At 48.3% G+C, this 15,082-nt stretch overlaps 1 protein-coding gene across 4 annotated transcripts in view; it reads left to right on the top strand.

The window, feature by feature from the left end:
• The first annotated feature begins 5,339 nt into the window (after positions 1 to 5,339).
• The window catches only part of Jakmip3 (Janus kinase and microtubule interacting protein 3), a 118,826-nt gene continuing 109,083 nt past the window's right edge, over positions 5,340 to 15,082 (top strand). For all 4 annotated transcript variants that reach the window (XM_029479036.1, XM_029479039.1, XM_021167109.2 and 1 more), the window contains exon 1: positions 5,340 to 5,411. The gene's annotated coding sequence lies outside the window, so the exon portion shown is untranslated. The remainder of the gene's footprint in view (positions 5,412 to 15,082) is intronic.

Below are 15,082 nucleotides of genomic sequence, written 5' to 3' on the forward strand. Positions count from 1 at the left end.
CACTTTGTAGACCAGGCTGGCCTCAAACTCAGAAATCCGCCTGCCTCTGCCTCCCGAGTGCTGGGATTAAAGGCGTGCGCCACCACCGCCCGGCTTTTCTTCTTCTTCCGTTATAGCCGAGGTTGCCTTTGAACTCACAGCCACCTTCCTTCCTTATTCTCTTAAGTGCTGAGTTGTCCAAGTTCTGGCCCAGGAATTCTTTTTCTTTTAAAAATGCATACCATTCTCGAGTCTTCCTCACACAGGGACCAATTTTGGCCTTAATGCAAGTGCTGCCATGGTGAACAGTGACTTCCTGTCTTTGGGAATTCTAAGAAGATGATGTCCCTTCTGTCTTCCACGTGTTCTGCTTAGTGAGCTGTTGGTTTCCTAGCACGCTCTTTGTTTTCTCTCTGGATACTTTCAAAAAGAAAAGAGAGAAGGAGAGAGAAAAGAAATGAATGACTTGTGCATGGTGTTTTTGTAATCCCAGCACTGAGGAGATGAAGGTAACCTGGGCTACATGAGACTGTATCTAAGATAAATAAAATAATAAATAAAATGCGGGTCCCTTTCTCAGGTATGAAATGCCCCATCTTTGGTATGTCCTCTGAGGACTGGACTGCGCTGGCTCTGTACCTAGGATTGGGTGTTTGTCCCTCTGCTCTGAAAGCAAACACTGTTTTTGCAGCCACCTGAATGAGGTGGTAAAGGTTCCCTTTCACCACCTGTCACAGTGTAACAGCCTGAACCTGCGCTCACTGTGGACAGCAGTGCGTTTGGATCTGAGGTCTACAGGCTCCTCCTGGGTGAGAACACCTTGTCTCCAGCAGTGGCAGGATGGTTTAGGAGCTTGTGGAAACTTTTGGAGATGGAGCCTAGCAGGCAGATGCAAACTTCTGGGCGTGGGCCCTGAAGGTATCAATCACCTCTGGTTCTGGCCAAAATTCTTTGCTTTCTAATCCTCCAAGATTTGTAAAAAAGCCATTCCTGAAGATTCTGACTTGACAAAACAGGAGCCTCTTCAGCCACTATGGTTTCTCACCAGTGTGACTGTCTCCCTCTGAACCGTGAGCCAAAATTAACCTCTTCTCCCTTAAGTCTCACTGTCAGGTACTCTGTGACAGCCACCAGGCAGGTAACGAATACGCCATCTCCTCACAGGCTTGATTTAACAGCCTTCCAACTCTGCAGACTCTGCTCTTTGCCACAGTTTAGTCCAGAGGGACCCAGGTCAGTGACACAGAGCCCTACTGGCCATATATATTAGAAACAGCTCATCTACAAGCCTCACAGGCCAGAGGCGGCAGCTGCCGAGACACCTGGCTGAAGACACAGGCGTGCCAGGATGAGAGACCAGGAACCTGCTACAGCACTAGTTCCTGGGGGCACAGGGGACTGGGGCAATTCCATAAAGTAAGAGGAGACAGCATATTGCAACTTACATCTTTCACCACAAAAGGTGAACTTTGGGGACAATATATACTAAATTTGGGCATGCGTTTGTTTGCCAAGTAAATCTGAGTAGGGATCAGAAGAGGGGAAGTGTTGAGGAGGCTGCAAGACATCACGCTCCCACTTGGCCTTGTTACAGTGTAGAAGTCATGGTCCAAGTGGCTGTGGGACAGAAGAGCATTGTGTTACAGATCTTAAGAGGATAGTGTGTGTGTGTGTGTGTTTGTGTAGTCTATATTCTCCACTTATGGCTTCCACATGGGATCTCAGCAGATCCATCCTACCATAGTTCATATTTCACTAAGACCATAACAATAGAAATGTCCACATTGCTAGGTATTATTGGATCTAATAAACTTTGAAGATGGGTGTGTAACACAAGATGCCACTGTAAAAAGGAAGAGCTATGTTTGAGACTTGTTACGAACTGAATTGTCTCCTGCAAGCCACTAGCAGTCATATGTTGAATCCTCAACTTCAATTCGACTATTTGGAGATAGTCCTTAAGACACCAGGATGTGCCAGATGGTGGTGGCACACGCCTTCAGTCCCAGCACTTGCGAGGCCGAGGCAGGTATATCTCTTAGTTTGAGGACAGCCTGGTCTACAGAGTGAGTTCCAGAATAGCCATGCCCACACAGAGAAACAAACAAACAAACAAACAAACACACCTTTTTGAGGACATAGCAAGAAGATGGCCATGTGAAGCTGAAGAAAGAGTCTCATCAGCAGTTTGACCTTGGACTTGCAGTCTCCAGAACTGTGGATGATGACTCCCTGTTGTCTGAGCTGTCTGTCAGTCCCTGTCAGTCAGTTCGTCTGTGCTGTGGTATTAAGAGAAGTGTGAATCTATCATAACGTGAGGAATGTGCCGAGCCTTGAATTATTCTGCCTTCTAAAGCAACAGCCTTGACCAGAGTTCAGTTCACTTTGAGTATAAATGCCAAGGAAGACTGACCCTGTACATCCTGCTTACCCAGGAGTCAGCCACCATCTGCCAGCAAAGCAGAAGACACAGACTGGTAAATAACTCCGTCATGCCAATCAATAATGATACCTGAAAGTGTACCACATTATGTCAGAAATTTGAGACACACGGGCTTATCAAGCACAGCAGATCCAAGCCTGTTACCAGGACTACAAAAGAAGAAGCGCCCCAATACCAAGACACAGAAGGGAAGATTGATCAGTTTCATGACCCTTGCCCAGGAGAACGGTCAGAGGAAAGGACTCCTGCCTCCTTCCTCAGGCTCCAGCCCAACTGTGGCTCCTGACATGTAGCCCATGCTAATCCAACTGTACCTTGAAAGCCTGTCACCAGAGCTGAACCTGACACCACTGTACCTGAATGGCTCTGTGCCCACAGGTTAGTGAGGCTTCTTATCTGGACCCTATCTAAGGTTCCCTGCGCCTGAGCCTGTATCACTACTTCTCCTCATTACCCCATCGTTGTGTGAAGTACTATGTGTAATCTGGAGAGTATTATTATTGATTAAAATTGGAATGTAAGGGGCTGGAGAGCTGGCTCAGTAGTTATGAGACCCCCTGCTGCTCTTTCAGAAGAGCCAAGTTTGATTCCCAGTACCCACATCACACAGCTTACAACCACCTGTAACTCCAGCTGCAGTGTGTTCTAGCTTCTGCATATTCACACACACACACACACACACACACACACACACACACACACACACACAAAGTGATTAATAAAATAAACCTTTAAGAAAAGATTGGCATGAACCTGTCATTAGCAATGCCCTGCTAGCAAACAAATCAAACTTGGTCCATTGTAGCCAATGAAACTGAGAGAGCTTGTGATTTTTCAAATGTGTCTATGATTTAGATATAATTCAAACCGCCTAATAAACCAGGTAAGTACAAGACTGTTTCCATTTCGATGTGCTTGTTCAATCCTAGCACTTGGGAGGTAGAGGCAGGAAGATCAGGATTTCAAGGTTAGCTCAGTTGTATAGCAAGTTCAAGGTCAGCCCGGGCTACATGGAAATCTGTCTCAAATTAAAAAAAAAAAAAAAAAAAAAAAAGGGGCTTGGGTGGGGGGGCCCCGGGTTTTTTTTTTTTTTTTTTTAAATATCAGCACCACTTGAGAGGTGTAGGCAAGGAAGTCAAAAATTCAGTATCAGCGGTGCAGTGGTGGCGCACGCCTGTAATCCCAGCACTTGGGAGGGAGAGGCAGGTAGATTTCTGAGTTCGAGGCCAGCCTGGTCTACAGGGTGAGTTCCAGTACAGCCAGGGCTATACAGAGAAAACCTGCCTCAACAAACAAACAAACAAACAAGCAAACAAAAATTAAGTATTATCCTCAGCTACTTTTAAGTTCTAGGCCAGTTTGGCTACACGAGACCCTGTCATAAACAGAAGAGCTCTGAACCTGGTCTGCACCGTGGCCCCAACCCGTACCTCCCGGAGCCAGCCATGAGTTGTCTTCACTGGGGCAGACCCTTATTTGGGATATGATTTTCATTTTCAGTCCACTGATCTCACATTGGTATTATCACTTAGAGACCTGTTACTTGGAGATCCGATCACCTGACACGAGCCCCCCAACCCCGCCCCACTTGCCGCTGTGTGTGTGTACATGCGCATGCGTGTACGTACGTACGTGCGTGCGTGCTGACTGTGTGGTGTACTCTGCGGAATGGTGGTCTACCTGAGTAGCTCTTCGCTCCAGTACTCACCCTCTCTCTGCATCTATCTATCCTGTCATCCAACCCTCAGAACTCACTCTGTCAGGTGAAGGCCCACCCAGACAGAATATTTATATGTTTTGTGAAGTTTCTTGTTATTCTGTGCTCAGTCTCCCATGTTCTTGGATTAGAGGCATGCACCACAATGTCTGGATATGACAGTTACCTTTAATTGTCTTTTGGCACAACCTAGATAGAGTCACCTCGGAAGAGAGTCTCACTGAGAGATTGTCTACATGGGGAAGTCTTGTGAGCATTTCTGTGAGGATGTAATAAATTAACGTGAGAAAACCCAGCCCCATGTGGGTGGCATCATCCCCTAGGCAGGGGGACACCCCCACCCCCAAAGCGAAGAAATGGGAGTTGAACACAAGCGAATAAGCAAGTGAGAGTATGCACTTCTCTCGGCCCTTGACTGCAGATATACGTAACTAGCTGTTCGAAGTTCCTGCCTTGCCTTTCCCACAATGATAGACTATAACCTGGAATTGCATGCTGGAATACACTTATTTGTTCCCTGAGTTTCTTTTCATCTGGGACTTTAATACAGCAGTAGAAATGAAACTAGAACACACTATCACAGGACAAAACAAACAAACAAACAAACGTGAGGGAACAGAGGGCTGAAGATACAGCTTATAGGCAGGGCTCTTGGCCCTAGGTTCTATGTCCAGTATCAGAAGGGGCGGGGGCAAAGAGAAGCAGGAAGGACAGAACTCTGAGTGTTGGGATCCGGATAACATTTGTTTGCTGAAGTCTGAAAAAACGTTTCTCTCCCTACAGAGCCCTGGAAAGCAGCTTTTGGAGCTGGGAAGCAAAGGGTTAAGGGTTGGGACACCCACGTGCAACTCGCGGGCGCTGCTCATGGCTGCTCACATCCAGCACGCAATGAGGGTGAGTGATTCCTACCACGGATAGTCCCTCGTAGGCGCGTGGCCCTGGGCGACCCGCAGGCACATTTAACCTGGCTGGCTTTTAGATCCCCACACAGCACAGCGGGGGCCTCTAAATCACCAGGGTCATTTTCGGCAATGTCATTTCTCACTTTAACGGACCCAGGACTTATTTCTTAAAGGAATAAGCGCAACGATCTGGGGAAGCCAAGGGGCGGGCGACGCTGGGCCGGCGCCGGCTGGAGCGCCCGCAGGGGCGGGCCGGGGTTCGGGGCGCTGCCCGTGGTGACGCGCGGCCCCCGCCCGCCGCAGCGCCACTGCGATGGCTGAGCCCGACCGTCGGACGCCGCCGCCCGAAGCCTGATCGAGGGGAACCTTGGTGAGCAGCGGTGCGATCCTCAGGATCCCACGCATCCCACAGTTGACCTGGGAGGGGATGAGGGACGCGCTTTGCAGGGCTCCTTACGCTCCACTGGCTCCTGGCACTGAGTATTCAGGGCCGGCGGATGCCCTGCGCTGCGGGCTGTAGGTGGCTTGGGGTGCCGGGGATGACACCGGAATGGAGCAAGGTGGTGACGCCCAGGGTGGCGGAGATGGCACCGGAATAGAAAAGGGTGGCGACGCCCAGGGTGTATGGGGATGGCGCAGGGTAGCGACTCTCGGGGTGGCGCCGGGATGGAGCGGGATGGCACGGGGATGGAGCAGGGTGGCGGGGCTTGCTCGACTCTCCCTGGTGATCTGGGGTCCAGAGGCCTTGCCCGAGTTGGGGTCTTTGCCTCTCTGGGAGATTTCTCGCGTTCCACTGGCAATTTATTTCACCGCACCGGTTTCCCGCGGTGTGCGGGAGCAGGGCCAGCCCAGCGCAGGCCTAGGGAGCTGCCGGTGACGCTGCGCTGGGTGTGGACGCGCAGGTGCGCCGCCGCCGCCGCTGCCGCTGGGGACTCGTCCTCTTCACAGTACCTCCTCCAGGATGGTGCTGCCGGGCCTTTTAGATTTTTAATTTTTGGGCAGATGGTTTAAATTTTTCCCGTGTTCCCGTTTCCGGAATGAACGCACAGCAGTGGGATCTATGCTGAGGATATGCAAGGCCACCGAATTACCATTTGCTTGTGTTTGGGAGTTGGTGAGAGGACGCTGGCCTGGGCAGTTTTCTTAGGAAAAGGATCTGCCTATCCATTTGACCTTGCCTACTTAAAAAAGAAAATGTTGGGGTTTTTTAAAAAGGCAAAACCCAAAACAAAACAAAAAAACCAAACCTTCTGCTTCCCAGCTAGATTCAGGCTTTACCCACAAGATGGTGAAATGCGCAAAGCCCTCTTTTCCGACTGCCTGAAAATACAGTTAAGCTGGTGGTGAAGCCGGTGGTGGTGACTCAGATCTGGGTGCTCTCTGGAAGAATAGCAGGACGCCAGAAAAGGCTCTGGCCTTGGTTGTGGGGCCCAAACTAGAGAGCAGAGTTGTGGGAGGGAGGGGGTACTTTCAGCTTGCCCTGTAGGTGGAGTGAAGAAGGCCAGGGTCCTCTTTCCACCAAGGTTCCCAATTAATACACCGAGAACAAGGCCCTCTTGGCCCTCTTTTCTCAGGAAGCCAACGTGTGTTTGTGAATTTAAACCCTTAGAGCAATAGCCTGCAGTATTTTACTCTACACTGGTGGGGCAAGGAGTGTGGTTCACCAAGCTTTGGGGCACACCAACACAGAAGACATTAGAGTGTTTTCTGCAGGAAGAACATTGGCCAAGCCCACACAGTTCCATGTGGTTTCTGTGCCTGTGGACCTGTGTCCCCTTCCCGGGGGTTGTCCTGGCAGAATCAAGTTGTGTGGCTGTAAGGAAATACCATAACCGCTGGTCTAACCTTAGTTTAAAAGAGAATCTTCAGCTGTACATAAGCCACCATAGCTTGTTCAAACAATAGGTAAGTAAATGGTATGATTTGGAAAGGAGAAAGTGGATGTTGGCTGAGTCCTGATGGAACAGAGAACCTGTCTGTCACTAATGGCCTTTGCTGCCCTGCGTCTCCCATTTCTCATAAGAATCTCCCACCCACAATCTGATCCTAGTGGCAGCTGATGGCAGTCAGCCAGCCAGTTCAAGGTCTGAGGTTTGGGCACCAAAGTTTGTATTCTTTGTGATTTCAAAATCCAGGAGAATGGAAAAAATGCTATAATAATTCAAAAGGTATTGCTGGATGTGGTGGCTCACACCCCCTAGAGTTTGAGGCAGGAGGATTGCTTTGAGTTCAGGCTGGGCTATATAGTATGTTCTGGACCTACGTGGTGTCCAGAATATGATCGTGTCACAATACTAAATATGTCGTGGGCTACAGACTAGGACCTTGTCTTGATAATGAAATCAGTAAAACTTGTTATTATATGAAGTGAAAAGAGAAAAAGGAACTCTGTCATAATTAGCGTTGTAGGCACCGTCCTGTTTCCCTTACGGGAGGAGGTTTTACGTGAATCTTTCGCCATCACCTCGCCTAGGTCTCTAGTGAGAACAGCATGGCCTTCTCCATCAGAACAACCAGATGGGCTCTTCTTCTATTTTTGCCTTTATTACGGCAGGTGAGAGCACTTTTCAGGATGTCTGTCCTCTTAACAGATTCTAAGTATAATGGCTTCGGTGTGAAACATCTCCCACAGGCTCCTGTGTGAACATCTTGTCCTCAGAGCCCCAGCCGCCATGCCTCCCCCAACCCTCCCCACCCCTTTGCTGTGAGACTGAGCTACAATAAAATCACTCCTCCCTTAAGTCCCCCTTGGCTTAGTACTGGGTGGCAGCAATGAGAAAAGCCACACACAAAGCTCACAATACTTCCAGTGCCAATCATGGACGATTACCAGCTGTAGCCACGGTGTCCTATGGTAGACACCTAGAGCACATACCTGCTTCTAAAGCTCACCATTGCAATCTGGCTTGACCATGTTGGATCTCTCATGAGTGGCGCCATCTGGCTTTTGTCTGTCTGGGATTGGCTTGTTTGATTTTCCATAATGTCCTTAGCATGGTGCCATTTCCTTCTTTGTCAAGTACTATCTCACCATGGACACCCCACACTTTTCAACCCCTTCTTGATGAACATTCCAAGCCCACTCTATGTTCATGCGTTTGCTGTGGGTCACCTACACCAGCATATGTGTGTTCTAGGGAGTCAGCAATTGGTTGGGAAGGAAGTGTTTTCAGGGGCTATGTGTGCTCTGCTGAGCTCACCCCCTAGTGCAGTTGCCTGTGGGAACCTAGAAAGGTGCTGGGGAAGAGGACAGCACCAAGGGCTGTGTTCCTGGAACTGGTGGCCGAGCTTGGATCCAGGTGTGACAGCCTGGAGTTGGGGTAGGCATGCAGCTAACTGTAATCATGGACTGGCTATCTGTTTCCTTTGAGTGTTAAGAATATAGGAGGCTTGGTTGGGGTGTAGCCCACACTGGCCAGCAAGCCTACTATATCCACTGGGTCTCTGCATACCCTGTACTTACTTATGCACTATGGTTAGTGGATGTCCAGGAATAGATAGAAGTGAACAGAGGCTGTTGCCTGGTGTAGCTGTCTCAGTAAAAGGGCTCAACTGAGCTGCAGAGGGGCTTAAACTGTTCCTGGCAGTAAGTGGAACTCAAGAGCAAGGTCTACTGTGGTGTCCGTAAGGACCTTCCACCTGGTCTGCCCTGTGAGGCCCCAGCTCCCTTTTCATGCTGTGTATCTCTTTCTTCATTCCCCTCCTTAGTGAGCCAGGTTGGATTACCTGTCCCTACTGGGACTGAAGGATCAGGGTGCGGGTGCGGGTGGGGGTGGGGCAGGTCTAGCCTGGAGCAGCTGACAACAGCAGTCCTTTAATCACTGGAGCCTTGCTGACATTACAGCCATGCTTGCATACTCTGGGTCTCTCTGCAGCTCTGATCCACACAGCCTGATGTTCAAACTGGGGCAATACAACCCAAAAGGGTGGCCATCTCAATCACCCTTCAGCTATCAGACATAAGTAGTAGACTGAGCTCTCAGAAAGCCATTGCCACTGCCACCGCTAGGAGCAGCTGAAACTCCAGGGCTGGGGATCCTGTGTGTTCCAAGGCTAAAGATCTTCTGATTTGTTGTTTTTGGTTTTGTTTTGTTTTGTTTTGATTTGTTTTCTGTAGCATTTGGATTAAAACCCCAAGAGGAGTTGGAAGTAAGCCAGGAAGCAAACCCAAGTAGAAGTGAGATTCAGGATTCCCCCTCTGCACTCCTGCCTCCTTTTATCCCAGCGTGAGCCCTGAAGGCAGGGACAGGGCAGGTAGGGCTACCCAGGGAAGTAAGGCCTTTCAGGAGTCAGAGGAAGCTGCTGTCTCCCACTCTCCCCAGGGATTCCATTGCAGCACAAGCTTTAAGAGGGGTTGGAGGTGACTTTGTAGGCTGTGTGTGTTTTAACTGTGGCAAAATATGCACATTATAAGATTTGACACCTGGGCCTCTTGAGCAGGGTACAGTTCTGTAGCATTAAGCACATTTACACTTTTACGAAACCATCACGCCCCGTCACCCACCTCTAGATCTATTTTTGTCTTGCAAACCTAAGGTTCAGGGGCTGAAGAGACAGCTATGCAGTTAAGAGCCCTTTCTGCTCTTCCAAGTGTTAGAAACAAAGAATAATTCTGATGTCGCACAAAGGAATAAGGTGTTTTCTTTTTGATAAAAAGGTGTGCCACCACTCAAAAGGGGTCAGCAAGCACAGCAGGGGAGAAGCAGCAACTGGTTTCTGTTCCAAGGCAGGAGGTAACTGTATCCACAGGCGCCTTTGCATTAACAAACGTTCTACCTGGTGGGGGAAGCTTGTAGAATATTGGCCCTTGGCAGGCTGGCAACCTCTGATAGAATAGAACCTCATTGATCACGAGGGAGCCTGAGTACAGTTCCCAGCACCCATTTGGGGCATCTTGTAAGTGCCTGTAGCTCCAGCTCCAGAAGATAGGACACTGTCTTCTGTATAGAAACCTTCACATGTAGACACACAAACACACACATTAAGAGGGAGTAGAAATTGTTTGTTTGTTTTTTGTTTTTTTGTTTTTTTCGAGACAGGGTTTCTCTGTGTAGCCCCGACTGTCCTGGAATTCACTTTGTCCACCAGGCTGGCCTCAAACTCAGAAATCTGCCTGCCTCTGCCTCCCAAGTGCTGGGACTAAAGGCATGTGTCACCACCACCCGGCTGTAGAATTAAAAAAAAAAAACTCTGAAACTTCACGGGACCAAAGGCCTCTTCTCCCATTGATGCCATCCTCTGCTACATATGTGGCTGGAGCCATGGGTGCCTCCATGTGTGCTCCTTGGTTGGTGGGAGCTCTGGGAGCTCTGGTTGGTTGATATTGTTGTTCTTCCTATGGGGTTGCAAACCCCTTCAGCTCCTTCAGTCCTTTCTTTGCAGGAATGGGTGGATGGGTGGGGGCACACCCTCAGAGAAGCAGGAGGAGGGGGGATGGGATAGAGAGTTTCTGGGGAAGGGAGTCAGGAAAGGGGATAACATTTGAAATGTAAATAAATAAAATATCCAATAAAAAAATAAACCTCTGAAAGGTTATTTATCCTCCTTAGACGCCAACCCCCATTGACCTCCCAGGCTCCCATCATTTCTGATCTGTCCATTCTGGGACATCAGGAGTGAAGTTGTAGTGTAGATCTTCTTGTGACTGGCTTGTCTCACCAGACATCATCTCTTCAAGGCTCATCCATTCTGCAGTGGGAGGTGCTGGCATCCCCCTCTGTCTTCTTTTTAATAAAAAAAAGTATTCATGTGTTTATGTCTCTGGTGTCAGTAGAGCCAGAAGAGGGCATCGGATTCTCTGGAGCTGGGGTTGCAGGCAGTTGTGAGCTGCCTGACAATGGGTGCTAGGATTTGAAATCGTATACTCTGGAAGAACAAGTGCTCTTAGCCGATGAGCCATCTCTCCAGCCTTTAAGGCTGAGGAGGACCACAATCTGTTTGCATTTATCCTTCAGCACATGTGTATGTCTCTCCATGTTTTTGCTTGTGTACAGTGTCACTGTGGGCTCAGCTATGGGGATAGCTAAGACTGTTTTAATACTGTCTATATTCAGAGTCCACTATAAACATAGTTGCATGACTATCTATCTATCTATCTATCTATCTATCTATCTGTTTTGAAACATGGTATCACTTTGTAGCCCTGGTTAGCCTGGAACTTACTATGGCCTCAAACTCACAGAGATCTGCCTGCCTCTGCTTCCCAAGTGCTGGGATTAAAGGCATGTGCCATCACACCCAGCCCTGAGACCTTCTTCAAAAACAAAAACTAACTCCCAAACCAAAACCACTGCCTCCTCCCAGAGTGGAGCTTACGATCATATGGCCTTGTTTGATGTACGACCTTGCTGTTTCCGCGGTGCCTGCCTCAGTTTCCATTCCTACCAGTGGTTGCAGCATCCATGAAGACTTGCTTTCTGTTTATTCGGTGGGCGCCTGCCATCCTGTGGCTTCGAGGTGGTGCCCCACTGGTTTTGATTGGCATGTCCCTAGTGGTCACTGACAGTAAGCATCCACTCCTATGCGTGCTGCCATCTGTACACTGGTGTCTCTTCTTGATATCTTTTGGGGACATACATCTGCCTCTCCCGGTACATTTTAAGCTCTTTGAGAAGATCCATACTTTATTTCCCCCACCCCACCCCCCACCCCCAGGGTGCAGGTAAGGAAGGCTGCAGATGTAGTTCAAGCCTTCTGCATCTGCCAGCTGTTAGAGGAACCTGAAGGGTAGTGAGCAAAGTCAGTGAAAAAATTAATGCACTTATAGTTAATGCACGTATAGTGCTTCATTAAACTAAGCTTTATTTTTAGTTTTTTTTTGGGGGGGGCAATACAATTTACACAGTGGCCTCTCTTGGTGGCAACCACCTTTTCTTTTGAGTTGCCCAAACCTAAGGACACATACCCTAGCCCTGGCACACACCAGAGGATCCCCATCCCCAAAGCCCTCCCCAGCCCTGCTGCCCTGACAGGAAGAGGTGTCTCTCTTCCCTGGGCACATTAGCTCAACCTCTGCACTTCACAAGAACAGACCCACCAGGCTGTGCCTTTGTGTCTGGGCTCTTTCATGAGTGCCGTGTTTCTGGGCTGACCCACTTTGATCTAAGGCAATAATTCTTTCTCATTGCTAAATAGCGTTTGTTCCATTGTAGCTATGTCGCCCTTTCAGCCATTCACCTGCTGAGAGACACGGGCAGCTGCCAGGCTCTGACTCTCATAAAAAAAGTTCTTTCTTGATGTTCTTCTTCTTCTTCCTCCTTCTTCTCCTACCTCTGTCTCCTGAGTGCTGCGATTAAAGGCATATAGCACTCTGCATGGCTTGATGCACTTTTTCTAAAAGGCAAAGTTTTATTTTTGCACAATTTTGTTTTAGTTCACTTTTTAAACACGTATTTATTTGTGTGCATGTGAGTATGTGTCTGTACATGTGTGTGTAAGCTGAAACACGTATTTATTTGTGTACATGTGTGTGTAAGCTGAAACACGTATTTATTTGTGTGCATGTGACTATGTGTCTGTACATGTGTGTGTAAGCTGAAGGACCATTTTCAAAAGTCAGTTCTCCCCTTCCATCATGCAGATTGTAGTAATTGAACTCGGGTCATCAGACTTGGCAGCAGGTGCCTTTCTTTACCCACTGACTCATCTTGCCGACCCTAATCATTTATTTTTCAATAAAATGCTGTAGATTATCATGCAAAACAATGAGTTATACCATGGCTTCTTCATTCAGGTGTTAAAATTATACTTTAGTTTTGGTTAGCATACAAAGAAATGGGTTTCACTATGTCATTCCCAGACACAGAAACCATGTTTCATTCTTATTTGCTCCTTTGCTCCTCCCCCCCGCCGCACCCCCGCACCCCCCAACCCCCCACTCCCACCCCCCTCCCCTCTCCATTCTCTGTCTCCTCCCTCTCAGGTTCACCCCCCTTTGCTTCTGTGTCTCACTCTCTTAAGGGTTCCTCTCCCTCCCTTCCTTCCCTTTAGACCTCCCCTTTCCCTCTCACAGTCCCCCTTCTACATTCATGCCTCAATTTTAGATTTACAGAAAATCTACAAAACTCATCTGAGTTCTTTTCGACTGACGAAAAATTCCCTGCGGACAGCATCTTGTGTGAACACTCCATGTGTATCAGAAGCAGGGCTTTAAAACAGAACTCTCAGCCTGGCCTTTAGTCCTAGCACTCAGGAAGCAGAAGCAGGATTTCTGTGAGTTTGAGGCCAGCATGACCTACCTAATGAGTTCCAGTTAGGGCTACATGGTGAGACTCTGTCTTACAAAATTAATTAATTAAAATGGGCTATCAACTTATCCTTATTTTCTGACCCAGAGTCTCATTCTGGTCGCCTTGTACGAGCGGTATGTCCCCTGACTCAGTCTTCCTGTTTTCCATTGCCTGTGGCTTGGGGACATTGTTTGCCAGTTGGGTTTATCTGGTATGTCCCTATCTGAAGGAAGGTGTGATCTGGGACTAGAAGCCCTCAGCAGGGACACTGGATCCAAGTTTGGTCATCCTGCAGTTCCCAGAGCCAGCGCCCCTGCCCTGTGTGAGGTGCTCTGTAAGGGGGCAGCTTTCCCCTGCTAGTTGGTTAGTTTCGTGCTGAGCCAGTGCAATCATTCCAGCTTCTGCTGCTGACCAGAAATGTCCACACTTGCATCTCGTGGGTTCTGGTGGGGCACTCCCAAGGCTACAAGCCCCTTCCTGCCATTTGCATCCACTAAGTGGAGTTTTGTGGTAAGGAAAGGTGGTTCCCACTCCTGGGTGATGAACCTAGATAGTTCCTTTATGCCAAGGCTAAATTCCAGAGACAGCAACCTTTACCTAGCTCTATAAATGTCTCTAGCTTCAGCTTTCAGAGACAAGGAGACCCCTATAAGTTTTCCATGAGCCTGGGTATGGTAGTTTGAATAGGAATGGCCCTCAGAGTCTCATGTGTTTGAATGCTTGGCCCATAGGGAGTGGCACTATTCAGAGGTGTGGTCTTGTAGAGTAGGTGTGGCTTTGTTGGAGGAAATGTGTTGCTAGGGGGTGGGCTTGGAGGTCTCATAAGCTCAAAACTAGGCCTAGTGGCTCACAGTTCCTTCCCTGATGCCTGCTGATCCAGATGTAGAACTCTTAGTTACCTCTCCAGCCTCGTGTCTGCCTGCGTGCCACCATGTATCCCACCGTGACAATAATGAACTAAACCTGTGAACGGTAAGCCAGCCCTAATTAAATCTTTTCCTTTACGAGAGTTGCTGTGGTCATGGTGTCTCTTCACAATAAAACCCTAACTAAGACACTGGGTCAGGGGAGAGGGTCTCACTTTGTAGCCCAGGCTGGCCTTGAGCTAAAGTCCCTGAGCCTTAGTCTCTCAAAGTGCTGGGGTGACATACATGCACTCACTGTACCAGCTCAGTGTCCCAAGTGTGAGTCCTATCTGCTCTTGCTTCTGCAACTTTATTGATTTTTTTTTTTTTTTTTTTTTGCCTGAAAGCCTTGAGGATTTTTTTCTTTACCTTTGATGTCTCATAGTTTTACTAGATATGTGTTGAGGTCAATAAACTGGATTTAGTTTTCTAGAGACCTGGTGAGTCCTTTGAAATTCAAGTGGTTGTTAAAAAATCTCCATGGGAAACTTTCTTGTTATAGCTCTCCATGCAGGTGCTGTGATAACCCGTGTCCTCTGGAAGAACAACCAGTGCTCTAAACCTCTGAGACAGTCTCTGGTCGTCCTGGTTATAACTTTAAAGATGATCTTTGTTTTACTATTCTGTTCTTATCTGTTCTTTGGCCCCTTGGTCTGGTTTTGCCTCGGTCTCTGTTTCTTGTCCTCTCCTCTTCTCTCCTCTTCTATTTTTTCTGTCTTGAGACATGGTCTTATTCTGTAGTCCAGGAATTCACTGCATATCCCACCCTGGCCTTGAACTCATCATGGACTCTGCACAGTCCACTCAGGTGGCTAAAGATTAAAGACATGAGCCACGTGCTGGTTCCTTTTTACAGTTTTCTTTACCCTCCTCTCCTCTCCTCTCCTCTCCTCTCCTCTCCTCTCCTC

This window comes from Mus caroli, chromosome 7, assembly GCF_900094665.2.
Source record: "Mus caroli chromosome 7, CAROLI_EIJ_v1.1, whole genome shotgun sequence".
Classification (NCBI taxonomy): Eukaryota; Metazoa; Chordata; class Mammalia; order Rodentia; family Muridae; genus Mus; species Mus caroli.